The 12,293-nt window shown below is 32.5% G+C and overlaps 1 pseudogene; it reads left to right on the forward strand.

The window, feature by feature from the left end:
* Positions 1-2,093: 2,093 nt before the first annotated feature.
* On the forward strand, positions 2,094-11,961 carry LOC104603693 (heavy metal-associated isoprenylated plant protein 39 pseudogene; annotated as a pseudogene).
* Positions 11,962-12,293: the final 332 nt, after the last annotated feature.

Genomic DNA, 12,293 nt, shown 5'->3' on the forward strand with positions numbered 1-12,293 from the left:
ATACAATTGAAATGCTAGGAGTATTAGGTTGGACCGAATAGTGTTTGGATCGTGTTTAGAAATTTTGTATTTTTTGATCAGGTCAGGTTAGATCGGGCGGGACAGTGGAGGCTCAGGTTAGAATTGAGGCAAACCCGTGCCAAACTTTGACTCATTGACATCCCTATCTATCAAGACCGCTTTGACAAGATACTCTATGGATTCAAGCTACTGCATTGGGATTTGGGACAAAATTGGAATGATCAATTCATAAGTCTTATGATTTCTACACTTTGGGATTTATTTCATGGTTGGAGCAAAATTTAGTAGAGTTCAGATTATTATTAGGAAACAACTACAGTCAAATTCAGGAAAGTCCACTCTTTATTGGACTACCAAGGAATGGAGGTGGAATATAATTCAGCCGGTACAAAAAATGGCTCCAACGTGAATAAAATTTAGTGTGAATAATAGTGTGGAATTTTTGTTTGATTAAAATATCTCAATTTTGAATTTGATTTCTCTCTATTATTATTATAAGTGTGAATGATACTATTTCTTTAATTAATCATATTAAAAAAGTAACTATGACAAAGAATAATTGTTTTATAGATGATATGAATAAAATACAAATGTAAAATCAACCCAAAATATAGTTGGTTTCTTGGTGGTGAATCAAGCAATTCAACCTTTTTATTAAATAATAATAATAATAATTATTATTATTATTAAAAATATAAAAACACACAGAAGAATAAAAATACAAAAAAATGTAGAAAATATTTGGATGCATCTCTAATATTATATATTCATCATATGAAACAAAAATAAGCATGACAAATAGGAATCATTTTTATTGACATAGAAGTACAAAAATTGTAAAAATTTTTGGAAGCATATTATTAATGTCATCGTTGTTGTCGTCATCATCATCATCGTAAAAAAAATTAGCACATACAAAGCACTTGAATACTTTGTTTTTTGGTATTCAGCGCCATGCACCATTAATAACTTCCCCCCTTACCTCTTTTATCCCCAAAGCGCTGGATGTGGGATTCTATTCCATATCAACGCTGGAACAAATCAGCTAACACACCAACGAACCAGCCCTTTTACTAGTTGGGGAAAATGGAAAAAAACTAAGTCGAAGCAATGGATCCTAAATGAATAAATAGCACATTGATTTCTTTCAAGTTTTTTCATATAACAAATTCTTGATCGGGGTTGGAGTCAATAAAAAGCTTTCTTTCAAAAAAAAAATAGTTTTGAACCCATATCAATTAGGTTTTGCTCTCTTGCACCATGCCCACTAGCAAAACCCCAAAAAGGATGAATGGAATGGGCATGTAACCCTATTTTTAGCATAACCTGAGTTAAGTGGAAAAACAAAAGGGTCATTTACTAAAACACCGCCTATAGTTTCATGAATTTATTAAAACCTACCCTATAATTTGTGTTTTACTAAAACATCCCCTATAATTTGCAATCAATTTACTTAATCAACCTTTCATTAGATGACTGTGAAAAATGGCAGTTTTAACACTAGCATCCATTCAAATAAATTTTATTGAAATAAACTAAAAATAAAAATATCAATTTTGCCCCTAGTAAAACACGGACAACCACTCCTCTTTTTCTCTAACTGGTCAATTTTATTTTTTATACGAAAAAAGTGTGAGGAATACTTTCGGAACAAACAACCATGGATCCATACCCTTGAAAATTTTCCATTCGATTTAACCCTTTAAGGGTACTTCTGGAATAAACAACCATGGGTTCATGCCTTTAAACATTTTCCACTTATTTTAGGTGATCGTATTAGTATATTACTACTTTCATATGGCAAAACAAATAGTTATTAATAAAATGTCGATTAAATAAATAGGTTAAAGAAAATGCAAATTATAGGGGGTGTTCAATAAATGACAAAACAAAAAGATTCGAACTCCAAAATGTTCTTGGAGGCCTTTATGACTCATCTAATCTCCACCGAATGAACTCCCGTAATCTCTTATGAGAGTGTGTCTCCACTAGAAATAGGGCCTAAGACCTTTGGCCTCTTTATTGTGCTTTGAAGTTTCAATTCCAAAGCAAGAGGTATACTATAAACCGCCATGGCTTCTGCCATCTTCACCGAGGCACAGAGGCACTTGGATAATCTACCTGTCAGAATGGAGGCCTTAATGTTTGGGCTGCATGGAGGCCTCAATGTTTGGACCAGTAAAGGTGATTTTTGAAGCAGATTCGCTCGAGGTGATAAATGACATCCGATCGGCTATTAACTCAGCGGTTTCAACCTGTTTCTCTCCACTAAATGCTATCTGGAGTGACATTAAAATCTTTGTAGCATCTTTTGAATCTATTAGTTTTCATCACATTCCAAGATCTTGTAACTCCTTGGCGGACACTCTAGCCAAGCGTACTTTGCAGGAGTTGAGTTTAGACTCTTCCTCCCATGTGTTTCCTTTTTAATGGTTTGAATAGAAGTTCTCTTTGATTACAAAAAAAAAAAAAAAGAAAAAAAATGTATACTACCAATGCTTTTCTTCTCCTCGCATTATATGAGTTCTATTGGGAAATTTTATAGGCTTACAAGTCACAATAAGCCTCCAAAATAAGGATGGCAATTTTTTTCATTCCCGACAGGGATCCGATTTCTTAGACTCGATGGGATTGGGGTTGGGGAAAGGGATTGAGCTCCCCGCCCTGTCCCAACCCTGATTATATATATATGTGTGTATATGTTATTTATATTAAATGTATATATATATATATATTAAAATAAATTTAAAATATTATTTATAATTTAAATTTTTTATTTATTTTAAGTAAATTTATTTTTTCAAAAAAAAAATTGGGAATTTGAGTCTCCCTAGGGAATATAATCCATCCCCATCAGGGATCAGGGATGGAGGACAAATTTTCTCCAACAGGGATGGGATTAATTTCAGAATTGGGGGCGGGGAATATGATGCCCACCCCATTGCCATTCCTATTCCAAAACAAATAAGATTTGTGGTGAGACGAAATTAATTTAAAAAATATATATAAAAAATGTTACGTGACATCATAACAGAATATAGCGACAATTAATAGAAAGATAATATATGTCATATTTTCAAAAGTTAAAAGGACACGTTAAGTAATTGTTAGATAGTTCAGAATATTTTAAGTAATTAATCTAACTAAAAATGATCAAAACATTAGATAATACTTATAAAATGTAGTAAAATGACTTTGATATCATATTTTGTCAATAAAACTAATTGAAAATTATTTATACAAAACTTAAACCTATTAAAATTTAATAAAAAACACAACATTCAAATCACTTTTACCAATAAATACAATATCAATTTTATTTATACATAAGCGTTTTTATTTAAATCGAATTATATTGGATTGGATAGGTATGAATCCATGTGCAATCCAATTATAAAATGGATCGAATTTGGATCACTTCAAGGCATCGAATTAGAATTCGAATTCAGAGAATCGGATACCATTTGCAACCCTACAACATTGAGGGGCTCCTGCAACTCCAATGGGACGATAACGTCCTACCAATAAAGTGAATGGGTCCCATATTGAAGCTTATGATCCCTTGCATTGCATGGAATTCATCCAACATCAATACTAGTGGGGCCGTGGGATGAATGGGATTTGTTAAGTGAGAGATAAATAATATAAACATATAAGAGTGTATAATTATTTTATATTTTTAATTTTTTAAATAATTAATGATTAGTTATATGTTATATACTATTTTAATAATTTTTTTTATTACAAAAACAATAATAATTTATTTCAGTTAGGGTTGTTCATCAAACTAGTGAAATTGACCAACCCGACCAATTTGACATGAACTGATCTGTTTTTTAGTATTTCCAGAAGGCTTTGGATCAGTTTTGCTTTAGCCATTTGTAAACCGATCAAAATCGAACAACCTAACCACAAAATGTGTATTAATATTTTATATTTTAATACATGAAAATAAGAAAATTCCCATATTTTCTAGTCTAAAATATTATATCATAAATTCAATTTTTAAATTTATTTTTAATAATGTCATTGTAACTTTTTAAATTTATATTTGTTTTAAATTTAATTTTTTATGTTTTAAATCTTTTGAACTGATCGACCAAACCAAAAATCGACCCAAATTGATACAATTCAAATTGTTCCATTTTCACTAATGGTGAATCAGTTTTGTTTAACCAACTCCCCAACCTGACTAGGTCAATTTAGTTGACCAAACAACCTACAACCGAACCAAACCAACCCGTGAAAACTTCTAATTTTAGATAAATTAATAGTCTAATATATAATCAATAACAATAGCTTAATCTCCAATAATTATTGAACATTTATAGCAAAAATACACAATTGTTGATAATATGTTGTAATGAAAACACAATAAATAATTAATATAAATACAATCATTACAAAAATACACTAAATACTAAAAATATATATTAAATTAGTCAATAAATAGTGTAATATCAAATAATATTATAACAAAAATATAATAAATACGTACAATAAGTACAATCAATTAAATTTAAAAGGTTAAATAACAGTAGTTTAATCTCCACTCATTATTGAGAATTTTCTGTTAAATAACAAAACAAAAATAGATTTATACATAATTATTGAAAATATATTTATCACAAAAAGATCTAAATAATTATATAAAATACAATAAATATTAATTTTATTATATATAAATATAGATTAAGATTTAAAATTATTATTAATAAATATTAATTTTTTGAAAGTGATTTTCTAGAATTTTAAATTGATATAAGTGAATTTAGTTATTTACAATATTATTTATTTATTTAAATAGTATCATTATTTAAATTTTAAAATTTTAATTATTTATTGAATTTAGTAATATGTAAAATTATAATTTATACCATTATTACATAATTTATTTTTTTAACTACTTAATTTAGTTATTTAAGTATTTAACTAATATTTAAAATTTTCATTATTTGAATTTTATTTATTTTAAAGTTATTACATAATATTAAATATTTTGTTATATAATTATTTAGCTATTTTAGTATTTGTTATTTATGATATTTAGTTATTGAAATATCTATATGATATTTTATTTTTAATGTTAAATTTTTATTATTTTAATAACATCTAAATTTAATAATCCAAAAAATTATATTTTATATTGTTAGTACATAATTTCATGATGAATTTTGTAAAAATATAGAATTATTAATAATATGAATATTATTAAATCTATTATAATTATTTTAGTGCATTTAACAAATATTTTAAAGTTATTATATAATTTTGTTAGAGCATTTAAATAATTCTTAATTTTTTTTTTAATTTAGACTTGTTTAGATAGATTAGATAGATATAGATAAAAAGTGAGGGGAGAGGATAAATAGGAATTAAAGATAAATTAGGAGAAAGTGGGGGATACTAGGGGAGGTAGTTTAGGAGAAATTTTAGGAGAGAAGATTATTTAAGTTATTGGGAATGTGTGTGTGTGTGTGTGAGAGAGAGAGAGAGAGAGAGATTTTAGGTATTTTTTTCTGGGAAAGGAGAACATCTCATTGGTTCTTTCAAAAATGGCATGAAATAAAAAGCAAAAAATCAAAAAATGAGAAAATTCCTAGACTTCCTTCTTTTAATATATATAATAGCAGGGGCTAGGGGTGATCATTTCAGCCCGGCCTGCACAAGCTCGACCCGGAAATTCCAAGCTTGGGCTTGGGTTTTGTGTTCAGGCTCGGCCCAGGCCCAAGCCTACATCTGGCCCACAAATTTTAGTGTCGGGCTTGGGCTTAATACTTCAAACCCAGCCTCGCCCGCATATATTTAAACTTATACATTTTGTGTATAATGTATACATATGTATACATGTTGTTTTACATTATATTATATATTTTATATATAAATATTATAACATGACATATATAATTTATATTATATGTAATATTTTATATTATAAAATAAGTTTATATTGCATGTTATGTCATTTAATATATAGATATGTAATGTTTTATATATAAGTGACAGTGGCCCGGAATCAAGCCCGGCCCGGCCCGGCCCGGGCCTGTATAGACCTAGGCTAGGGCTTATGTTTCAGGCCTGAAACCTCGGGCTGGCCCGGGCCTGGGCCTAATCTATAGCCCTTATCATAAGTGCAAAGCCCAACCAGGGCCTGGCCTGGCCCAGTCCTAGACCTGTTCATGGGCCGGGCTTTCACTCTGTATTAACAGATTTTTCTAAGGCCCGAGCCCGAGCCCGGCCCAACCATCGGGCCTACAACTTGGGCCCAAGCCCGGCCCTCATAACAAGCCCGAAGCCCGAGCCTAGGCCCGAGCTCGAAATTTATCCATGTTGTTACTACTGCTGAAGCGGGTGAATAGAGAGAGAAAGAGTGAGAGAGAAATTATAAAGATAAAAATAAAAAAATGTATATATTAAATTATAAATATATATATTTCAATAAATATTATATTTTTTTATATAATATATAAAATACATATTATGTATTTTATAAAATATATAATGCTGAGTCGGGTCGGGTTGGGCTCGAGCTGGGCTTTTTTGACAAATCCCGAGCCCGACCCGTAACACTATCAGGCTTACTGTGTTAGGCCCGCGGGCCTAATTACATGACCAAGCTCGACCGGGGTGCGGGCCGGGCCATCGGGCTACCGGGCCCATGAACAGGTCTACCCGGTCCATGATCACCCCTAGCAAGGGCCCGTGCGATGCATAGGAAGGGGCACCCCTCCTTGTCTCTTGCCCCGGTAAGTCAAGACACTCTATTCCATCCCCACTTTGACCCTAGTGGTAGGACGAGTTTGGGGAAAGGCACCCATTCCCCATCGGGGATGGGGAATCCCCATATTTTTCCCCACCTTGCGGCAACCACCTAAAAAAATCTAGTTTATGGATATTTTACAAATAAGATAATGGGAATTTAGGGGTATTTTAGGAATTGAATTATGAAAATTTGGGGGTATGTTATAAATGAAATTATGGGATCCTAGGATTATAAGAATATAAGGAAAACTTAGAGATATTTTAAAAATCAATATTAAATTTATAGATATTTTACTAATTTACCATTGGGTTCAAAGAATTATATGCAAACCCCATCCCTAATTTGGAGCAAAAATATTTTCCCTATCCCCTCCCCCCGGCGTCTTTGCCCCGTCCCCGGTTAAGATTTGAGAAAACTTACCCCATTCAGGGTGGGGCAATAGGGTAAGGCCCTAGTTTTATAGGAAAAATTGCCATCCCTACAATTCTAATGATTTTCTATAACACATTGAAATTACTATTAATTAAAAGTAATGTATAGTAAATTAATTATTTATAATAAAAATAAATTAATGAAAATTATTTACTATTAATCAAAGTAAATGTAATTATAGTATATTAATGTAAAACCAGGTATGATCGAAGTCAACAAAGTGGTCTAGATCAGTGTGGATAGACTTAATAATTTTCCTAAATTATTTAATGAAATAATAATAATAATAATAGTGGATTGTTATTTCAATAATTATGAAACAATCTCTAGTAGATTAATTTCCTAATTTTTTAATAATTATTTAGTTTAATAATAATAATGGATTATTATTTAAATAATTTGGAGAATATTTTTTCATAGATTAATTTTTTAATTACTTATTTAAAAAATAAATATGGATTATTAACTAAAGAGTTTCTCTAAATTATTTGATAACTATATTATTGATTATATAGAAATTAGTAAATTATACTAATTAGTAATATCTTTTATCAGTAAATTATTATTGTAAAAATTTAATGATAATTTATTAAATTACAATAATTAATGTAAATTATGCTAAACGTTGAAATTTTGAACATTTATTGGTAGTTTATTAATTTTTTGTAGATTATTAAATTATTTAATATTTGTTAAATAATGGATTAATTTTGAAATAATTATTTCATAATTTTTGGTAGAATATTTTGTAGAAATTTTTTCATAATTACATAACTAGTGGATTATTATTTAAGAATAGATTATTTAACAATGATGAAAGATGCCATGAATATATAGGAAGCATGAAATTCCCTTATTCCCCTCTGCTTGAAATCATGTCTATAGATACAAATATTGTTTGTTTAGAAAACCAAATATTAATAAATTATGGTCCTATTTTTATGTGAAAGTGGATATAATAGAGGAGAATTAAAGATAGAAGTGAATGAGGGGATAAAACAAATATTGAGAGAAGTTAGGTTGTTATAAAAAGTAAGAGATGTGCCAACTAATGGTGACTCAGTTGGTAGGTTCTCTGACTCGTCAGAGTAGAGACCTGGGATCAAATCCTGTTGCCACCAGGGGTTAGAGGGGTTAAGGGGAAGGGGATGGGCTACCCCCTGTTGTGTAGCCCCATGAAGCGAAAAAGAAAAAGTAAGAGACGTGAATTGTGGGGGGAAAGAGAGAACCCAATGGGAAGGAAGAAGAATAAAGAGAGAGGGTGTTGAGATGGCAAATTGAGAATGATGGGAAGGAGGAGAGGAGAGGAGAGAGAGAGAGAGAGAGAGAGTCAAGGAATATATATATACTAACGGGGACCCGTGCGATGCACAAGAAAGTCTGAAAGATTTAATAATTTTATTTAATATTAAATTAATAATCATTTTTTTTTGTTAATTAACCAAAATTATTCAAAGTTATTGTTAATATCTAAAATTTTAATAATTGTATTTTTATTTAATGTTGATTTACGAAAAATAATTATTGTTAATTTAATATGAATAAATATTTTTTAATAAATTTAGTTTTATTAATAATTTATAGTAATTTTAATATTTATTATTTTTTTATTATTTTTAAATGAAATTTTGATTAACTTTAAATAAATAAAAATAATTACAAAAACTAACATTTTTATTAATTTCACTAATAATTAACAATTATATAGGAATGACAATAGGTGGATTCAGGGCAGGGCACTGGTATCCCTGTCCCTACCCCGTCATCAAGACACTCTACCCCATTCCTGCCTCGTCTCCAATGTCATGCAGGTCAAGGCAAGGCAACCACTCATCAATGTCGGACGAGTTCAGGGGCAAGGGACCCCAACTCCTCATCAAGGATGGGGAATCCTCAAATTTCCCCACCCTGTCCCGAGCATCCCAGTAACTAGTTAACTACAATGGAAGGGAAGTACTACTATTTATAAAGACAGTTCTACCAATCCGAGACAAGAAGCGTGATTTCCATCCACTCAGTCGTGTTTAAACTCTATCCTTACACCTCCTTATACACTGAATTTTTGGTTTTTGGTGACAAATAGTGGCATTCTAAGCTATTTGTCCCTCTCCTTTATCCCATCCACCTTCAATGTCCTACGAATAATCCGACAATGTTTGGAACTTGCAAGGAAGATTTTTACTAAAATATATACCCGCCTTCCCAAAATTCACTTTCTACCCTTAACATTGACCAAATTCTTTTAAAATGTCCACTACAGCCCTAACTTCTCTCAAAGAAGCTCGTCCAAACAATAAGAGTCATCTGCAAATAGAAAATGACTCATCACAAGACATCCCCTACCGACCCTCACTTCATGCAAAGCATCATTTTCAATCCCCCATTGGATCAATAAGGATAAAATGTTCATCCCCTATCAACCGCTGCCACCAGGGGTTGGGAGGAGGGGGGTTAAGGGAAAGGGGATGGGTTACCCTCTGTTGTGTAGCCCCATGAAGCGAAAAAAAAAAAAAGATGAATAATGGATTCCTTTATGGTAGACTACGATTAGTACAAAATCTTTCAAACAAACTCTTCTCCATTCACCAAATCTTTCAAACACATTTTTATCAAATGCATCCACTCTTCACTAAATCCAATCAACGTCATGATCTCCAAAGGATAAACCTATTTCATTCTATCATAAGCTTTTGCTATATTTATCTTCAAGGCAAACACCCCACATCGACCTTTTTTTCCTCTTTAAGTAATGCATCATGGTTTTTAAAACCAATCCGGAGACTGAACCAGTCAGAGTCCGGTTATCGGGTCAAATGGTCCGATCATTCAAACCAAATGATCAGCCCATTTTGACAAAAATTAAAAAATAAAAATCAGTCAAAATCAATGATTTTTATGAATAATCTGATTTTAACCATCCGATCCGGTCCAGTTTTGAAAAACATGTACCTCATGTCGTATGATGACATTATCAGTAATTTGGCACCCTTGTTTGAGTCGAAATAGAAATTTGAAAAATCGTGCTATATTTAGATCTGGATCATTGTAGCAGACTAGCAGTACATTGGATTGGAGGGGACGTGGCCCTTTACTCCCTAAAACCAGGGACGATTGTAACCTTGTAGGTCAGATGATCCGAATTCCCAGACTAGTCACTCACCAGTTACCATAAGTTAGTTAATAGTTGGCAACCTTTTTCATATCCCGTAGGACTTGAAAGCGAAATGATGAAAATATATTAAATTTAAAGATTGCCGTTCAAAATTATTCAAAATGATGTTCCCCCCAAATTTTTAGATTCTTTTTGCAATTCTGACAAACACACCCATTGTACTATGACCGTGAGACAAAGACCCCCTTTCGTTAGTCTTTCCTCCAAAAAGGTTGTTATAATAGTTTTTAATTCCCATACTACCCTTGAAGATGAGAATTGAAAATACTCCAGCGATTGGATTGAATCCATTTAATCCCGATTACAACCAAATGGCGATTGGCTGCTGGTAAAAACAAACAAATACTATGGGAAATACTACAGCCAAACGACTATTTGATCCTAAGCCGACTACATTGTCAGGATTGTACCAACAGGCAAATACTACAGCGTCATGAGGAAAGAGGCGGAGAGTTGAAAATACTAAGTTACTAACGACAATTGCTTGCTTCAGACTTTAGAGTTGAGAGTTAGACATTGACGCTGCAGGATTGTACCAGCTAGTACTTGAAGGTCGTTTCGACAGGAATCCCTATGTTCCGATTGCCAAAGGTGATATAAGCCGGAGATCCAAGTACCCACCTTCCACCTGAGCTTTTCATTAATCTTGATTTTGATCAAGACGGTCCCGAAATTATGCTCCTAAGAAAACGAGGTGGCGAGGTAAGGCACAATTGGCATAGACATGCCATTGATGAATGAAGACCAAACATTGATGTCTTTGTGACCCTAGTAGGTGGGCGGAAATCTAGTCGGGAGGATGATCTACTAATTACTGTACGTCGCATACACATGCTTTTGGGGCTCTTTCGGAATCGTACTGGATATCCACTTTATAAGTTTTGGTTTTTCAGAACCTTTTCAGAAGATGAAATCCGATTCTTTGATTCCTGGTTCTTGTTGGATTTTATTTTGTTCTGATTCAATGGGAGTTTCAGAACCTTTGATTGTACCAGGAGTTTGATTTGATCTTAATTGAGGCTTTTTTGTTCATTTTTTTTTAATTGATACAGAAGGTGGTGCTGAAGTTGGATTTACATGATGACAAGGCCAAGCAGAAGGCCATGAAGGCAGTCTCTAGCCTTTCAGGTATCAAGATGATCTTTATCCTATTTTCTTATTGAACTGAAGTAAGCAATCTCAGTTTTGAGAAAGAAAAAATAGCCTGAAGCTATCAAAATAACTTTTGTGTTTTTCATCTTTAAGAATTTGTGGGAATTGATCCCATCGCCATGGACATGAAAGAGAAGAAATTGACAGTTGTCGGAGACGTGGATCCCGTAGATGTGGTGAGCAAGCTATGCAAACTCTGGCACACAGACATAGTTTTTGTAGGGCCTGCAAAAGAGCCTAAGAAGAAGAAGGAGGAACCCAAGAAAGATCCAGTGGAGCAGCAGATCTAGAACTTGGTCAAGGCCTACCAGGCTTATAATCCCCACATGACCACTCACTGCTATGTCCAGAGTGTGGAAGAGAATCCAAATGCTTGTGTTATTTGTTAATTCTTAGATTTTTAAGGAGGGGAAAGGAACAATCCGAGACACTAATGGATTCGAAATTCTAAGTATATTGTTGATGGCTATATCTGAGGCAAGATACCCAGAATAGGGAGGCTAATATGTACAATTTTAGGTGAGGAAGTTCCCGTTGGAGATGTTAAACTGACATACTGTAGCGTCTTGCAATGTGAACTGGGGCTTGGAGGGTCGGAGGATTGCCCATACAAAGAAAGAACGAGAGAGGGAGGGGAAAAGAAGAGAAGAAAGGGAAAAGGGCAAAAAAAAAAGAAAATAGAAAAAGTTTAATGGGGTATTTTGGTAATTTAACACATTCTGTTATCTAACTTAACGGTCAAGGGGGGATTTT

The sequence above is a fragment of the Nelumbo nucifera genome, chromosome 5, assembly GCF_055504915.1.
Source record: "Nelumbo nucifera cultivar China Antique chromosome 5, China Antique-T2T, whole genome shotgun sequence".
NCBI lineage: Eukaryota > Viridiplantae > Streptophyta > Magnoliopsida > Proteales > Nelumbonaceae > Nelumbo > Nelumbo nucifera.